Source organism: Amblyomma americanum, chromosome 1 (genome assembly GCF_052857255.1).
Source record: "Amblyomma americanum isolate KBUSLIRL-KWMA chromosome 1, ASM5285725v1, whole genome shotgun sequence".
In the NCBI taxonomy this organism is placed as follows: domain Eukaryota; kingdom Metazoa; phylum Arthropoda; class Arachnida; order Ixodida; family Ixodidae; genus Amblyomma; species Amblyomma americanum.
In genome coordinates this window covers 332177801-332193459 of record NC_135497.1, presented here as the reverse complement: position 1 = coordinate 332193459, position 15659 = coordinate 332177801, and positions in this window count along the sequence as shown.

The following is a 15659-nucleotide window of genomic DNA, read 5'->3' as shown; positions in this document are numbered from 1 at the left end:
TTGGCAACGGGGGTATATTCTCAACTTAAAACGTAACTCGATGCAGTTTGCAATGGAAGGAGCCATAAATGCGGCACCAGCGGTCTTGAGGTTAACATATAGAGGAGATTGAAACCACGGTTAAAATGTTCGTAACTTTAAGAACTTCGCATGTTTTGAAAAGTGCCCGAATGTGTTTACGTCAACGTAAGCATTCCGCATTTTTAGTGATGGAAATCTACCCCGGAGTATGAACAGCATACTCTGCCCTTACTAAAAATTGCGCTAGAGGTCGGCTTACTCGATTTTTACTCCCTTTTAGAGTAATTCATAACCAGAGTGTATGCCTGGGGTAACTCCTCGCGCTGGAAGCTTTTAAAGATGAACTTTAAATAGATGGGGAACACAACAAAACCGCCACAGGATAACCGCTGAGCTGTTTTAGACGCCGCGTACCATTTATGCTCAAATTCTTTTCCCTCATACATAGCCGTACAGTCCTGAGAAAAGCCGGTAAACTTGTTCATAAACGTGGAATTCCGCTGTCCATTTTCTACTTTACGTCCACTAATCTGTACAAAGCGTCACAGTGGCCCAGACTTCTAACGTGCTTAAATGCGGAGTTAAGAATGCAATACCGGACCCTTTTTTTTTCTGGCGGGTTACCGCTGCAAAATATTTCACATTACGCCGACATTACGCGATATTTTAAACGGAGGGGATATCAACTTTAAACAACAGGAGAGGCCGGCTTGACAATTGGCTATTGGCAGTACGCACATATTCTGGGAAGCAGAAATAGCCGTTATAAATACATAGAAAAGGCCATAGAGATGGTCAACCTAAACTATAATGGGGCACTGAGGATAACCTCAAGTTTACCGGTATCGATTGATTAATTACCTGCGTATTAATAGCGAAGAGGCTACTTTGGCTGAAAATACGATCTTTGGTGGTGTGTCGGTTGTATTTTCGTTGTTTCATGTAGCGTGTCATATCTACCGTTTTGACCAAGCTACGTTTCGCGCGGCGCGTCACTAGTTTTTTTTTTTTGGTGCAACCGCTGCCTTGTCCAGATTAAAACACCTAAATCAGATGTTCTGTGTGTATAAAGCATCGGGTGAAGCCTTGCTATCCGCCGTCTTATTAACAGTGTCTTCGGTCCGTGACCCCTTCGTTACCTGAGAGTCCATCCCCTTTCAAACTGCACTTCAGCTATTCATATTAGCCATGTAATAAACAACGCTAACTGAATGGGCAGGTTTTTCATGGCATAACACCTGTGCTCCCACATAGCTAAAGTTATTCCTTCAAAAGGTCGTAGTCCTTCCCAAGGTACGACTCCTCTGGACGGGAGACGAGCTGCGTCCAGCTTGTTGATTCACTCCTACTTGTTCAAAACCATTCAACACGTTTCATCCTTCACAGCTGCACCCGGATTGCCAGTTTCTCAGCCATGAAGCAAATCTGTTTTTACCTCACTTCCACCTCTACGCAAACTTTATCGTCTTTGCTGATTTCAGAAAATATAGTTCAGCAACAACCGCTCTTAGAGCTGACTAATGCCTGATCCACCTTATCGTTCAGATCGCGTTGATCAATCGCTCAGAGCTGGGAATATAATTAACTTACCTTTCTCCACTTATTCCTATTCTGAAAACTTTGTTCCACGCGTATTACGAGATTGGAACAACCTTTGTGGACTCATAGCTGCTTTTAAAGATCACCGCTACTTCCAAAATGCTTTCGTTAAAGTTGTATATCTAGAAGCCTTAAAACTTGTTTTCTTGTATATTTGCCACGTTTTCTTGATTACGATGTCACAGTTTTTATAACCACTCCTCTAAGTAATGCCACACTATTCTGAGTGTACTGGGAAATTAAATGAAGCCTTAAATATCACTGCTCATGAAGTTGAGAAGCAGGGACACCATTAACTCACATTCGTTTCGCAGTGGGCCGCCGTGGTGGCTCAGTGGTTATGGCGGTCGGCTGCTGACCCGAAAGGCCGTCGCATTTGGATGGAGCCGAAATGCTAGAGGCCCGTGTACTATGCGATGTCAGTGCGCGCTAAATAACTCCAAGTGTTCGAAATTTTGGAAGCCCTCCACCACGGCGTCCCTCATAGCCTGAGTCGTTCTGGGACGTTCAACCCCACAAACCATTGCAACCATCTGGTCGCAGTATGTTGCGCGCACTTAGCTATCCTTCATTTCTTGGCACTGAGTTCTCACGACTTAAATGCAATTCTCAATTGACTTATCTGGCATTAGTGGAACGTGTGGCTGTAACTTTCTTCACAGCTAGTACTGTAAAACGCTAGGGAGAATGCAGATCCTAAAAGTTAAAGAAGAACATAAAGTGCGTACGTGCTCCGTCTTCGTGATGTGTCAGCTTGGTTTCTTGTTGGTAAGTATTCCCAAGTAAAAACTACGGAATTTCGCGTGGCATATATCCCAACAGAGGAAACGTGGATAGCACAAAGATAATCGCCATTGTTTTGCAGAGAAGAGGGCTTCCGATGGGAGAAATGGCGCATCACGTGCGCTAGTTGCCAGCCCCGTGCCATGACCGACACCTCCGAGGCAGTCATGGAGCCAGCTGTATACGACCTGTTTTGGGGATTAACCTCCTCCCTACCTTTCCCCTGTCCTTCGACCTCTGACTTTCTCGGCTTGCGAGTGCACGGGGCGGGGTCACCCACTCGCGCTGGCGGCCGCGGGCGCGCAAAGCGTTCGTTCCACGTTCCCGCGGCGAGAGCGGAGAAGAACAGCTTCCTCTGCGCCCGTCGCTCTGTTTGGGTCTTAAATCTTGCCGCTCCAGTGCGCGCTCACGCTTGATACTTGCCAGCTCCCCCTTCCTGCACGCTATAATCTAAGTGGGCCCAAAAGTGAACGCGACAGCCCAAGGAAAATATTTATTGCGTAGACGCGCCGACGAGAACAGACTTCTTCCGATCCAAGTCGCGGATATTTTTTTTTCTTTGGTGTATACGTGGCTGGCGCGTAGCTTGCGCATAACAGTCCGATAAAAACGGGCGTGTGTCGTCTCATGGTGCACGCGCTGAATCTAGCACAGTGAACTGGGGCGAAAAAAAAAAATCGCGTGATACTCGCTGGCATAATAGTTCAGTTCATCGTCCTGTGTAAAGAGAGAGAGCGTGGACGATTTGTGGCAAGAAGGTGTTCGAACAATTTAATTTGATTGGACGGTCTAACGTCTCGAAGCGACACGTGGGCTATGAAGGGCACTGTAATGAAGGGCTCCGGATTAATTTATACCACCTGGTGTTCATTACCTTGCGCGGAAATCGCGCAACCCATGGGCGCTTTTCTATTTCGCCTACATGGAAATGCATCTGCCGCGTCCGTGATCGAACCCGCGACCTCGGGATCAGCAGCCGATCCCCAAAGCAACTGAGCCATGACGGCTCAGCTCTTGAACAATGGATTTATAACGAAAAGGTTGGCGGCAGGCTGGTTCGCATGAATGGGACAAAACATTTCCAGCCCAAGTGACCGAAAATACTTTTGGTCTTTGGTAGAGTGCATGTTACAATGCCGCTTTCATGTACAGGAAAGAGCAGGTGAGATGGCAGCCGGTCTTCTCAGGTTCCAAGCGCAGCTGGCTGGTTATAAAGCTGCAAGCACGTTGAGTCCAGTAGATCTCACCACAGAATGAAAATACTGGGGCGAGGTTTCGTTGACTATAGTCGGATACAACTCAAGAACGAAGCGGCTTTTCCCCGTCGAAGGTCAGCTTCCAGCCAATGTCGTCGGCCGATTCTCATGAACCTGCTATAGCTTGACAATGCAAGGAGTGGACTATCCCCTTTCATCTGCCACTCCCTGTATTGTCACGCTAGCAGCCTCATTAGAATCGGCCTACGCCACTGGCTGGAAGGGGATCATTTGACGGGGAAAAGCCGCTTCGTTCTTGAGTTGTATCCGACTAGACGTAATGAGTTGCGCGAAGATGGTATATAAGACGGCAAGTTTCCTTGCTACTGCGCCGTTCGAGAGAAAGATTGTGCGCGTCCTTACAAAGCCAGGTATGGCTTTCCCGTGCTGGCGTCCTGAACACGGCATGGCCTGGCGGAGACGAGCTCGAGATGGCAAGGACGCCTGCTCGCGCAGCTCACGTCAAGAGGTGCCGAGTGGGAAGCCTCCCAATCGTTCGTGTCGAATCAACGAGTCCGCTGTGCCTGCACCGTCCTTTGAGAGGTTCGATGAAGGAGCGACGCGCTACAGCAGAGAAATCTAAGTTAACAGAGAAGTCGCTGCGCTACTTGAACTCAGCCGGAAACACATAACGAGTCAAAACATGTGGGACTCAAGTCATCACTCCATTCGAGTTTTGTCACCGGCTAAGCTAAAAAGCGCCTCCTCCTTGCACACGTGCATCTTGAGAATCAGCGAGTCCCTGGGCTCATGTGTGACCAAGCCGCGGACGGGCCCGGTGCTAGTAATACCGCTAGGAAGGCTGAGCACGTAGCGCAGCGTCAAGGGTCCGCCCGGGCCTAGCTCCGCATACACAGAGCGTCTGTGCGCGGATGGGGGCACGTGGACGCTGGCGCCAGCCGAAAACAAGGGGTGGGCCGCCGCGATGCCTGCGGGCGGCACCGGCGGAAGCGGGCTCGCGCGGCGACTCGAGCAGGAAGCAAGGCCGGCGCCCGGAACCTTCTGTGGACCCAGGTTTCGCCTTTTGTTCCAGGCTCCCCTACACTGGCGCGCACAAGTCCCAAAGTTGCAGATGGCTTGCCAGCGGCCTCTCCTCGCGAGCAGACGCCGCGCCGACGCGCTGCGCCGCCGCCGGCTATTCTTGGTGCGCGCGCCCGCCCGCCGTCAATGCGCGGCGACGGGCGCGCGCGGGAGAGGGCGCGCCTCTCGCTGCCGCAGCGGAGAACAGGGACGGGCGTCCAGAGTTTTCGTCCTAGTACGCCCTGCGCGCGTAATCCTCTCTCCTTTTCTCGAATACGCGCAAGTGAAACGCGCACGGACAGACCAGCAGCCCGTTCCATTTAGAGTGTTGTTGCGAACAAAACACTAGTTAGTATTCCGCCTCACAGGGTTAATTTCGAGAGGCAAAAAGGATGCTGCTCAAGTCACTCACATTTCAGTAGTTTGCATTTCCCGTTACGAGGCGCCGAGTTTGTAGCTCTTTTAGCTGGTAGAGGCTATACCGGCTGTACACCTTCTCTAAAGACGGGAGTTCAACTGGGTAAAACAGATAAACGAAAAGAAGTTATCTCTGTGGGCTGACGAAAAGCTTCGCTGAAACTCTTCGTCTCTCTAGATGGTACCTTTTGATTCTGCTTGTTTTTGTTTATTTTTTATTCATAAAACTAGGATTCCTTTGCTTCTAACCCGTTAAGTCTATCTAGGCCTAATACATTCACGAGCTCTCAAGCTGATGTAATTTCTGTGGTGTAGTGTTTTGCTCCTCAACAGCAACGTACTATGGCTCCTTCATATCCTACTCACAAGTAGAAGCAAAAGCTCCTCCGGATAACCTGACGTGCACCGTCCGAACGGAAGAGAGAACGGCTTTGTCATGCTGCTCGACGCCTGCGGAACAGGACACATTGGGAGGCATATGCATTACTCTAACGATAAATGCATCACACTAAATGCTAACGACTAAAATAGACTGTGTGCGTACCTTCAAATTTCCCAACTCTAGCAGCCTTGCATTAGCCCTGATTAACGAATTCTTCATACCTTCTTTCGCTAGCTAAAACATTTCTTACGAATGTATAGGAAGATTAAAAGAACGAAATCCGAGCACGAACACGCCATCTAACACGTTATTCACGGCATTTGCACAACGATAACTGAGTGAAAAGCCGTCACTTTCCTTTCCTGTCTTCTTTTAATTTTTTTTTCTAGAAAAGTACCTAATCGATGCAAAACTGTCCGTGCACTGGAAAACCGATGCGGGGTGTTTCAAGTCTGTTCTCTGAATCCGTCCCTTCTTTGTCACGAAAATGTCATTATACTCGCGCAGCTGTTGAAAAGTTTACTGCATTACCTACCATAATGCAGGGCCATTGGATATTTCTTACGGAGATACCATATGTAGAGTGGGCCTGGAACTAATAAGCTCATATCAGATCTCTCTTACCTTTACCTTTTTTTTTCCTTGTGAGCAGGGTAGGCGTTGAAGCCGAAAATACTTCAAGGTTATATATGTTCGCGATCAGATCTTCCTGAATAGCGTTAATATCGGCTTATTTCGCCTCGCAGTATTCGTATACGTCGCTGGACCCGAAAGCTCAGACCAAATCCAGCCCCACGAATCCGAAGCTTTGCGGCTCGTGCAAGGGCGCTTGCTCTGGAACGGGTACAGCTCTCGCTTTCTTCCGCCTCTCCTCTCTTCCGCCGTCGCCGGAGAGGAGGACGCCCTGAGAAAGTCGTCACATCTCCCCGAAGGCGGACGCGGTCGGGTCAAGTCGGGTTTCGCGGCCCAGAGCACAGCGAGCATCGAGCGTCTCGTCACAGGGCGGCGTGCCGGTGGGCGCCATGGATCGCCCGATAACGTCACCGCCGTGGCCGAGGCAGGTGCGGGTGCACGGACGGCTGGCTGTCGCTGCGAGCCGTCACGGCCCGCCAGGCCGCATCACGGCCGGCGTGTATTCGCGCCGCCCGTAGGGGGACGGCTGCAGCACCAGCCTTGGCGCGGAAGCGGCCGATGCTTGGGATTCATGCGTGGGCTCGGAGCGGCGCCACTGCGCATTTTTCTCCGCTGAGGAGACTGCTCAGAGTTGTGAGCGAGGGCAGGAACCTCTATTAAGGAATCAATTCATTCATTCATTCATTCATTCATTCATTCATTCATTCATTCATTCATTCATTCATTCATTCATTGTTTCGTTCTTAACTGAAGAAGCCCCTCCCCGCCTTTGTAAGGCCTAATTGCTCGGTACAGCTGACCAGTGGTGCCATTTTTTTCTGCTTAAGAAAGTATAAGCAATCCCTTGAATCAGAGTGTGCATCTAACTGGAGAAGGGTTGAAATGTGGGCCAGTTGGTTCATAGTAACTTGAAAAAAAAACCAGCCACAAAAGACAAGGGACCAGAGAAGGAGTGTACACGCCACAACGACTGGGCAGTCCAGTCGTTGTGGCGTGTACACTCCTTCTCTTGTCCCTTGTATTTTGTGACTGGTTTTTTTCAAGTCATCTAACTGGATCAGTAGTGACGGAAGAGGAGAACCATGAGGTACAAACCAACCAATGACCGTGGATAGAAGAGCGGACTGTTGGAAACATTTTCTCAGGTTCTAGTCGAGAGCCGAGTTAGAAAAATAATAACGACATAACTACGAACTGAAATTTGTCCCGAGGCTCTGGAATTAAGTGAGAAACGGCACAAAAAGAAACGCAGAAAGGGAAGGGGCGAATTTAACGGGGTTATTGGAAACCATTCTTTAAAAGCCACCTCCGTCTTTTGATCACTAGAACACAGAGGGCTCGCGTCTTGCGACGCGATGGTGTACGACGCCTACGCTTATTTACAATTTTTTTTTTGCCCACGCCTCTGCGAATCTTGTCGCTGCCGTCTCACGCTTTCAAAACGCTGCTTCCGTTTCTGCTCGCGCTCTTCAGAGGACATCAGAACGGTGCGTGCCATACCCATGCTGAACCCAACGGCAATCTGGGGAGAGCGCGAACGCGAAGGCGCGGGGGCGAGAGCATGTGGCTGGCAACGGCGCGGAAAGCGTTTGACCGTGGAAGCGCTACAATTCGTTAGCGCAACTACTAAAAGCCATCGGTAAAACATGGCGCCCATTTGGGCGTATAATTTGCTGCGTACGTAAGAATTTGGTACACCCTCCATATAACAAAGCAACGCAAGAGTAACATTCGTAGATTTATGAGCAAACGGTGCCAATCATGCTTTTGCTTTCATCCCTGTCGGGCTGGGTCTTGCGAGACATTTTACAACCATGCAGCACCGGGTCCAATTTCAAAGTTTCCTCGATTCGCAACACCTTTTTAACCCGGAAAAACGCTCATAATTCACAATTTGAAAGAAAATATCTTTGATTTATCCTTGGTTTAGCTGCCCGTAATCGCTGCTAACGGCAGCGCATTTGTGTTTCCTTTCCCTAAGCGGCACTGTCTTCATTTATGGCCGAGTGGAAGCGACGCATTATCCGGCTTCTCAGGTGTCATTCACCTACGACGTAGAAAGCCGCTGTCGTGTAATGTCCAGCTTCGGTACGGCACCCTGGAGTAATATTTTCAAACCACTTGTGGCGCAGGGCACGCGGTAAAAGCAACACACATCTATTCAATTTCACTCACTCTAGCATTTCCTTCAGCTTTTATGCAAATTAAGCAACAAATGACGTTATTGCCATGATGACATAAAGTTATCTGGGTTAGGTACTATCACTGTGAGGCGCCGAACGAATAAGGCCACAAAAATTGCTGCGCTAAAAGCTTTTGCCGAGGACAGCAACGTCATTTCTAGATATTAGATACGAGATTCATTCCTGCACCCTGGCTTAATAGCGCAGCAAGGACAGTGTTTGTTATATGATTCTCTTTAGGGACTATGTTTCGGTCCTAGTGCCTTCGTTTTTTAGTGCGCGAGAACGTATAGTGACGATTCCCCGCATTTAGCCATTCCGTGCTTGTCTGAAGCCTGCTTTGTGGCAGGCTGACCATCTGCCCACCGGGTTATGGGCAACCTGCCCAGGTGTATGCTTATATACAGGGTGTTTCATCTAAGGCTGTATGCAATATTAAAAAAAAAGGCTTTATGAGTTAGAAGAGCGCTTTCTACGGCATAGCATTGCGAGTGGTAGAGTACATCAGAATACAGCTAATGCGTACCAACTAACAGGCCGGTTAGTTGGTACAACTGGTTAGCTGGTTAGTTGGCCGGTTAGTTGGTTAGTTGGTTCAAATTTTTAACTAACTTTTAGCGTTTTAATTTCTCTTTTGTTATTATTGTTAGCGTCCTTAATTATTGAGAGGCGCATAGCCTACCGTAAGTAATATTGTGAGATTGAGAACACTCGGAAGAGGCTTTATTGCTACTCGCAGGAATGGCGGTTGAGACGAAGCTGAGCGATGATGATGAATAGTGACAAACGAAGATGATGTTGACGCACAATGCTTAAAATATCCATATCTGTTTACAGAATTTCGAGAACGTAGTTACCGTCAGCGCTCTGGCACAACAAATTTGGCCTATTTCGACGAGTTACGTGCAATGGTGAGGTTTCTTTGCCTGCAATCTTCTCGCAAGGAAATGTATTTTGGCGCGATGTCGCCGAAATATTTTGGGCCACGGCACTGAAGGTAACCGCGTTTTCTAAATTCTATATACTGGTATGGATAATACGGCGGGCTACAAGTAAGGAGCCTAACTGCAATAATTAAAAAGCTAACTGTTCAATATTAGTTAACCATCCTGCTAGTTAGCACGTCTTAGTTGTATTCTGATGTACTACACCGCTGACAATGCTATGCCTAAAAAAGCGCTCTTCTAACGCAAAAGGCTTACTTAAAAAAAAATGTGCAAAATCTGAGGTGATACACCCTGTACATGCATGCACCTGAGCAGGTTGTGATGAAGACACAGGGAAACGTAACCAAAGTGGAACGTGGATGATATACAAAGCAAAACAATGGCCAAACAACGGTAGCGAACGTAATTCAGATTTGGCCTCACCAGCATATTTTTTTTTTACTTTTCGGGAATTGCCTTCTCATAACTGACGTTTCATAATTCACTTTTCTTTGTTTAAAATAGACTACTACTTCACATCTTTGCTGCCTTTCACTATTGCCGTTACTAACGTGTTAAGTTATTAAATACTATTGTGTATTGCGTACTGTAGCTATCTTGCCCTGGGATAAAAAAAAATCGTAAGCTGTCAGATGTGATTTTTTTTCTTATTCCAGGAGGAGTAGATGCGGTGCTACTGTTTGGCACGTCAACATCTCTTCACAGATCTAAATGAAAAAGAAAACAGCCCCCCGCGGTAATGCTTACGTGTACCACGCCACTTCGGGGATAATAGATTTTGTTTCTTCCAGGCCGGTTCAAAGAGACGCATTCCCATCTTTTGAATAGGCAAGGAACTACGCACTTATAATGCGTTTGCATCGTTCTTGGGTCATGCAGTATTCATCTTCAACGAAGCTTTTATGGGCAGTTTTAGACAAGTTTCATCCACATAAATCGAAGGCGACTGCATGTTAGAAATCAGTCACGCAGGTAAAACCTAGGGCACTGCATGAAAATGTCAAAAGCTGTACCCCAAAACCAGAAACTATTCCAGTGCAGGTTCGACTTGCATACTATACGCAGTTTTTCTCCAGGGTAGGTGATTAATGCAAAATAAAATGGTGCTCAGGGAAAAATAGCCACCATGAACCCATCATTTTGATCACTGAGCATAGAAAATAATTTATGGGAGGTGAGACAACAGAAATTTCCAAAGTGCATTTTCAGTGAGAGTGCGTGTGTGCGTGTGCGTGTGTGTATGTGTGCGCGCGTGCGTGCGTGCGTGTGCGTATGTATGTGTGTGTGCGTGTGTGTGAGTGAGTGAGTGAGAGCGAGTAAGTGAGTGATTTAGTGAGTGAGTGAGAGCGAGTAAGTGAGTGAGAGCGAGTGAGTGAGTGAGAGCGAATGAGTGAGTGAGTGAGAACGAGTGAGTGAGTGAGTGAGGGCGAGTGAGTAAGCGAGTCAGTTAGTGAGATAAAATGAGTGAGTGAGAGCGATTGAGTGAGTGGGAGCGAGTGAGTGAGAGTGAGTTAGTGAGTGAGAGTGAGTTATTGAGGGAGTGAGTGAGAGCGAGTAAGTGAGCGAGTTAGTGAGTGAGTGAGAGCGAGTGAGTGAGAGTAGTGAGTGAGTGAGAGCGAGTGAGTGGGTGAATTAGTGTGTTTGTGAGTGAGTGAATGAGATCGAGTGAGAGAATGAGTGAGTTAATGAGTCAGCGAGTTAGTGAGTAAGAGCTAGTGAGTGAGTGAGTGAATGAGAGCGAGTGAGTGAGTTAGTGAGTGAGAGCGAGTGAATGAGTGAGAGCTAGTGAGAGAGTGATTGAGTGAGTGATAGCGAGTGAGTGAGTGAATGATTTGGTTTATGGTTTATGGGGGTTTAACGTCCCAAAGCGACTCAGGCTATGAGGGACGACGTAGTGCAGGTCTCCGGAAATTTCGACCACCTGGGGTTCTTTAACGTGCACTGACATCGCACAGTACACGGGCCTCTAGAATTTCGCCTCCATCGAAATTCGACCTCCGCGGCCGGGATCGAACCCGCGTATTCCGGGCCAGCAGCCGAGCGCCGTAACCACTCTGCCACCGCGGCGGCTGCCAGTGAGTGAGTGAATGACAGCGTGTGAGTGAGTGAGTGAGTCAGTGAGTGAGTGAGTCAGTGAGTTAGTGAGTGAGTGATTGAGAGCGAGTGAGTGAGTGAGAGCATGAGTGAGTGAGTGAGTTAGTGAGTGAGTGATTGAGAGCAAGTGAGTGAGTTAGTGAGTGAGATCGAGTGAGTGAGTGAGAGCGAGTGAGTGAGTGAGTGAGTTAGTGAATGAGTGAGTTATTGAGTGAGAGCAGGTTATTGAGTGAGTGAGAGCGAGGGAGTGAGGTGTGAGTTGGTGAGTGAATGAGAGCGAGTGAATGAGTTAGTGAGCTAGTGAGTGAGAGCGAGTGAGTGAGTTAGTGAGTAAGTGAGTAAGTGAGTTAGTGAGTTAGTGAGTGAGTGAGTGAGTGAGTGAGTGAGGTGAGTGAGTGAGTGAGTGAATGAGAGGGAGTGAATGAGCACGAGTGATCCGGGATTGACGTATCAGGGGAGGTGATACCATTTCATTGCTCTGATAAATAAAGCTTTTGCCTCACGACATGACCTCTTCATTTGGGCAATTGCTCCCCCCCGGTGTCGTCAGCCAAATACGCCAACAAGGTAGAGCGAAGCGGCCTAGCAAACTTCGCCAAATACGTGTGAGTGAGGCAGAGAAAGAGAAGTGTGAGGAAAGATAGGGTGAGTTCTCCCTGGAGGAGTGGGCAAAGCAATATCATTTCTTTCACTCGGTTTCCACGAGGCACCAAACGCTGTCGGTGGTCATCAAAAGATGGGTCGGTTGACATTTCACCACCTTAAAGTGCGTTCCCATTACATCGACAGAACGTATGCTGAGGCCGTTGTTTTATTTTCTTTACAGAAAAAAGTTCAAAAATGTTTCTCACGTCGTACTGGCGACGGTTGTTCGTTTCACTTGGCAAGAAAAGTCAGAAATACATGTTCAAAGAAAAAGTTATTTCGCCTTGCCTTACCTGCTAAAGGTTTATTACATGTGAGCTCGCGAAAGAGTCATCCTGTACAAAAGAAATAGTGCTTCAGGATGGAAAGAATGCACGGCCACTCCAGATGCTCTTATATTCTCCCATCCCCGCCGGCGGAAGGAGTCTTTGAAGCCGACGCCTGCCGCCGCCTCGGGCGAGCCGCAAAGTGAAAGTTGTTGCGAGGTTCTCCGAGCCTGAGTGCGCGACTACGATCTGACTTGCCAGCTAGTATTGGTACAGACCACGTTTCTATATATTCGTCGTTCCACTTTCTTCGTGTTCTACTTTACTGTTCACGTTTTTCAACACAAACCGGAAAACTACCCTTGTTTTGATGAAATGTACTGAGCAAAACGCTTGCATTAAACCTCGGTTTCCGAGGCAACATGCATCATTCATTGCCGCAATTTGAAGTGAATGCCTGCATGTTTTTCGCGCATCGATTCCTTATGGCAAACTTTCATGCAATTCTTCCGAACAAATAGACCCAGAGTAAGTTTTCAGTATTGAATATTGAAATGGATGAAATGGACATTGAAATCTTCATTTACTTGGCTCAATATTAACAGATGTGGCTGGGGGGGATACAATGCAAACGCTTCCAGCCGCAATTTGAAAAACCCCTTCTGCCTGTTCGTCACAGGGAAGCACGTGGCTGTATACTTACGGATCTATGCGAAGCACTTTAACCTAAAATAGGCACTTCGCATGCTAATTACGCAGAGCGTTCAGCAATGACATCTAAAAAGCCGCACATACTAATGGCGAGTAGGGGTAGAAATGGGCAATTACCCGTAACTGTTGAAGTCTGAAAACAAAGGATACGCAGGTGGTAGGAAAACAAGTAGTCACACTGCAAAACTTGATAAAATGTAAGCGAACACGAATCAGAGCCCTAGGGTCGATTCGTTGCCTCTATCGCAATGAAACATTGCGATGAGGGTAACGAACGCCTGTGAAATCTTAACTGAGGAACACGAAGTCGCGGAACTCATTTTGCTTCAATATCGCTGGTTTGTATTTTGTCCGGAATGGGCGAAAAAAAGTGTTCAGCAGCTTATGCATGCACACATGCGATTCACACATGGCACGCTGAGCCAACGTGTACACTCGCACAGACAGTAGGGACCACAGGGCTTACTTCCTGAAGCTTTGGTTTCATTTATTAAGAAAAATATCGTGCGCTGTTTGCTGTACTTTTGGCATTATAAGACCCGTCCTGCAACTACACCCTTGAAGAAAAGTCAAGATGACTTTCAACCCACACCCTACCTTTTAATAATAATAATAATAATAATAATAATAATAATAATAATAATAATAATAATAATAATAATAATAATAATAATAATAATAATAATAATAATAATAATAATAATAATAATAATAATAATTATTATTATTATTATTATTATTATTATTATTATTATTATTATTATTATTATTATTATTATTATTATTTCTTTATTGGTGCAATGTCATGGTACATGTGCGCTCCCATATAAGCTTTTGCTTCCAAACACACTGCCACCAGAAAATGAAAAAGTTTGATCTTTGTTCTGTTTAGAGTAATTCAAAGAAATACAAAGGTGCCTTTTTGTAGATAAGCGTTTTCGGTGTTATTATTAACTGTGGGTCTATTTATTGACTCCGCTACCATACTATACTCGGCAGTCAAATTTTCCTTGCAGTTGCTGCATGTCTGTAGCACTGCTTTTAAGTGTTGACTCTTGAGGAATTTTGGAGCGTTAGAGTCATTCCACATTCTTCACCCAATTTATATTTTTATTTATTAAATGGACAGCCTACTGCTGGAGACGAGTATACGAATATTGGCACATTCTTGTACATCTTTCACTCTGGTGACAATAGCGCGGGCAAAACTTGATGTTTTGCAGGAATTTATATTTTGAATTCGGAAAGAGTCGCCGGTTGCACCGTGTTGTGTTAAAATTTCGCTGCTTTGCAAATAATCCGGCTACGCCGCATGATGTTGATATGCAGAGTGTTCAAAATCAAGCTTTACAGATCTCTTAAAGGAATATGGACAGCTAATTTTGATGGCATGTTTTCTTCTCTATAACGATGCGGTAGACACTACTACGCTTGAATCACCATGCGATAATCGCCTACAACCACTAAATAATTTATAATCCAATTATTTTCTCTCATGCTGTTCCGGTTTCGGTTTTAACAGCCGAACGATGGCTGTGACGTCAAAGAGTGCTTTTGTGCCACGTGAGGCATGGAATAACGTCCATAAAATAGCCGCTGCATCGTTCTAATTTACTGCGGTGCTGAAGCCAGCTTTCCTCAAGAGCCGGAATGACAACAAATGGGGAAGCAGCGATTATATCGCTGTTTTTTCATGTCTCACGTGACCTGTAAGTACACGTCTTAATAATAATGCCTTACGCATCATTAGAAACAAGGAAACGCATACCCAAAATTTAGGTGTCCATACTCCTTTTTAATTAGGCACTGAGGGGTGCGGGAAATCCACCTCTGCACATACGTTTTGCTGCAACGGGGAGACAAAGTTAGCTTGAAGCGTCAAGCCCCCAGTTAACTAAAATCGGCTAATAAACGTTTTATTAACTCCAGTAAGAGGGCGTGTTTATATTGGAAACCAAGATGAAGTCGTATCCTCCACAGTTCCACTTTGTAGAAATCTCCTAGCACGCGTATGTTCCATATATTCGCATCGATAGTTTCGGCTTGATCCGCGCAATTGCGCATGCAAGGCGATGCGAGCCTCCTATCGGCATTATGCGGAGTTTTCGTCTGCCAGCGACGCAGAGCGACTGGTGAAGCTGATAACTGTTTACCTTGCACTTTCGGCTATCGAAATGGAAGAGAAGCCCGACGAAACAGCTGCGTCAGACAAGGGAGAAGGTTCGCGTCGGCTGCAACCGTCTTGCATGCGAAATTACGCGAAATAAGTTAATATTTTAGGGGTGAATATCTCGGAACAGGCATGCTCTGGAAGAATTCCTTCAGATGAAGAAGTCCGGAAATGCGGCACCTCTTTGTTTCTTTTATAAAGACTCACGCTAGCCATCATAACTAAAAGGTGCATTAATATATTTGAGTTCATAAGGCGTCTCATGGTGACAATAATAACCTCAGTTTGTGTCCCTCTGGCCGCATATCTTTTGTGAGGAGGTGGTTTTCACGCACCACCCTATGCCTAATTTTAAAAATTCTGTACAGCTTAATTGTGTACAGCTTGTACAGCCCTGTACAGCCCTTTATCAATAGGACTCAGTGCAATACCATTTTTTTTCCTAGTTTTGCTGGAAAAAAACATCACACACCTAATTTTTTCTTCTTTTCAACCTGTCACGGTTTTGTGCACGGCTTGACCATGCGTTCTC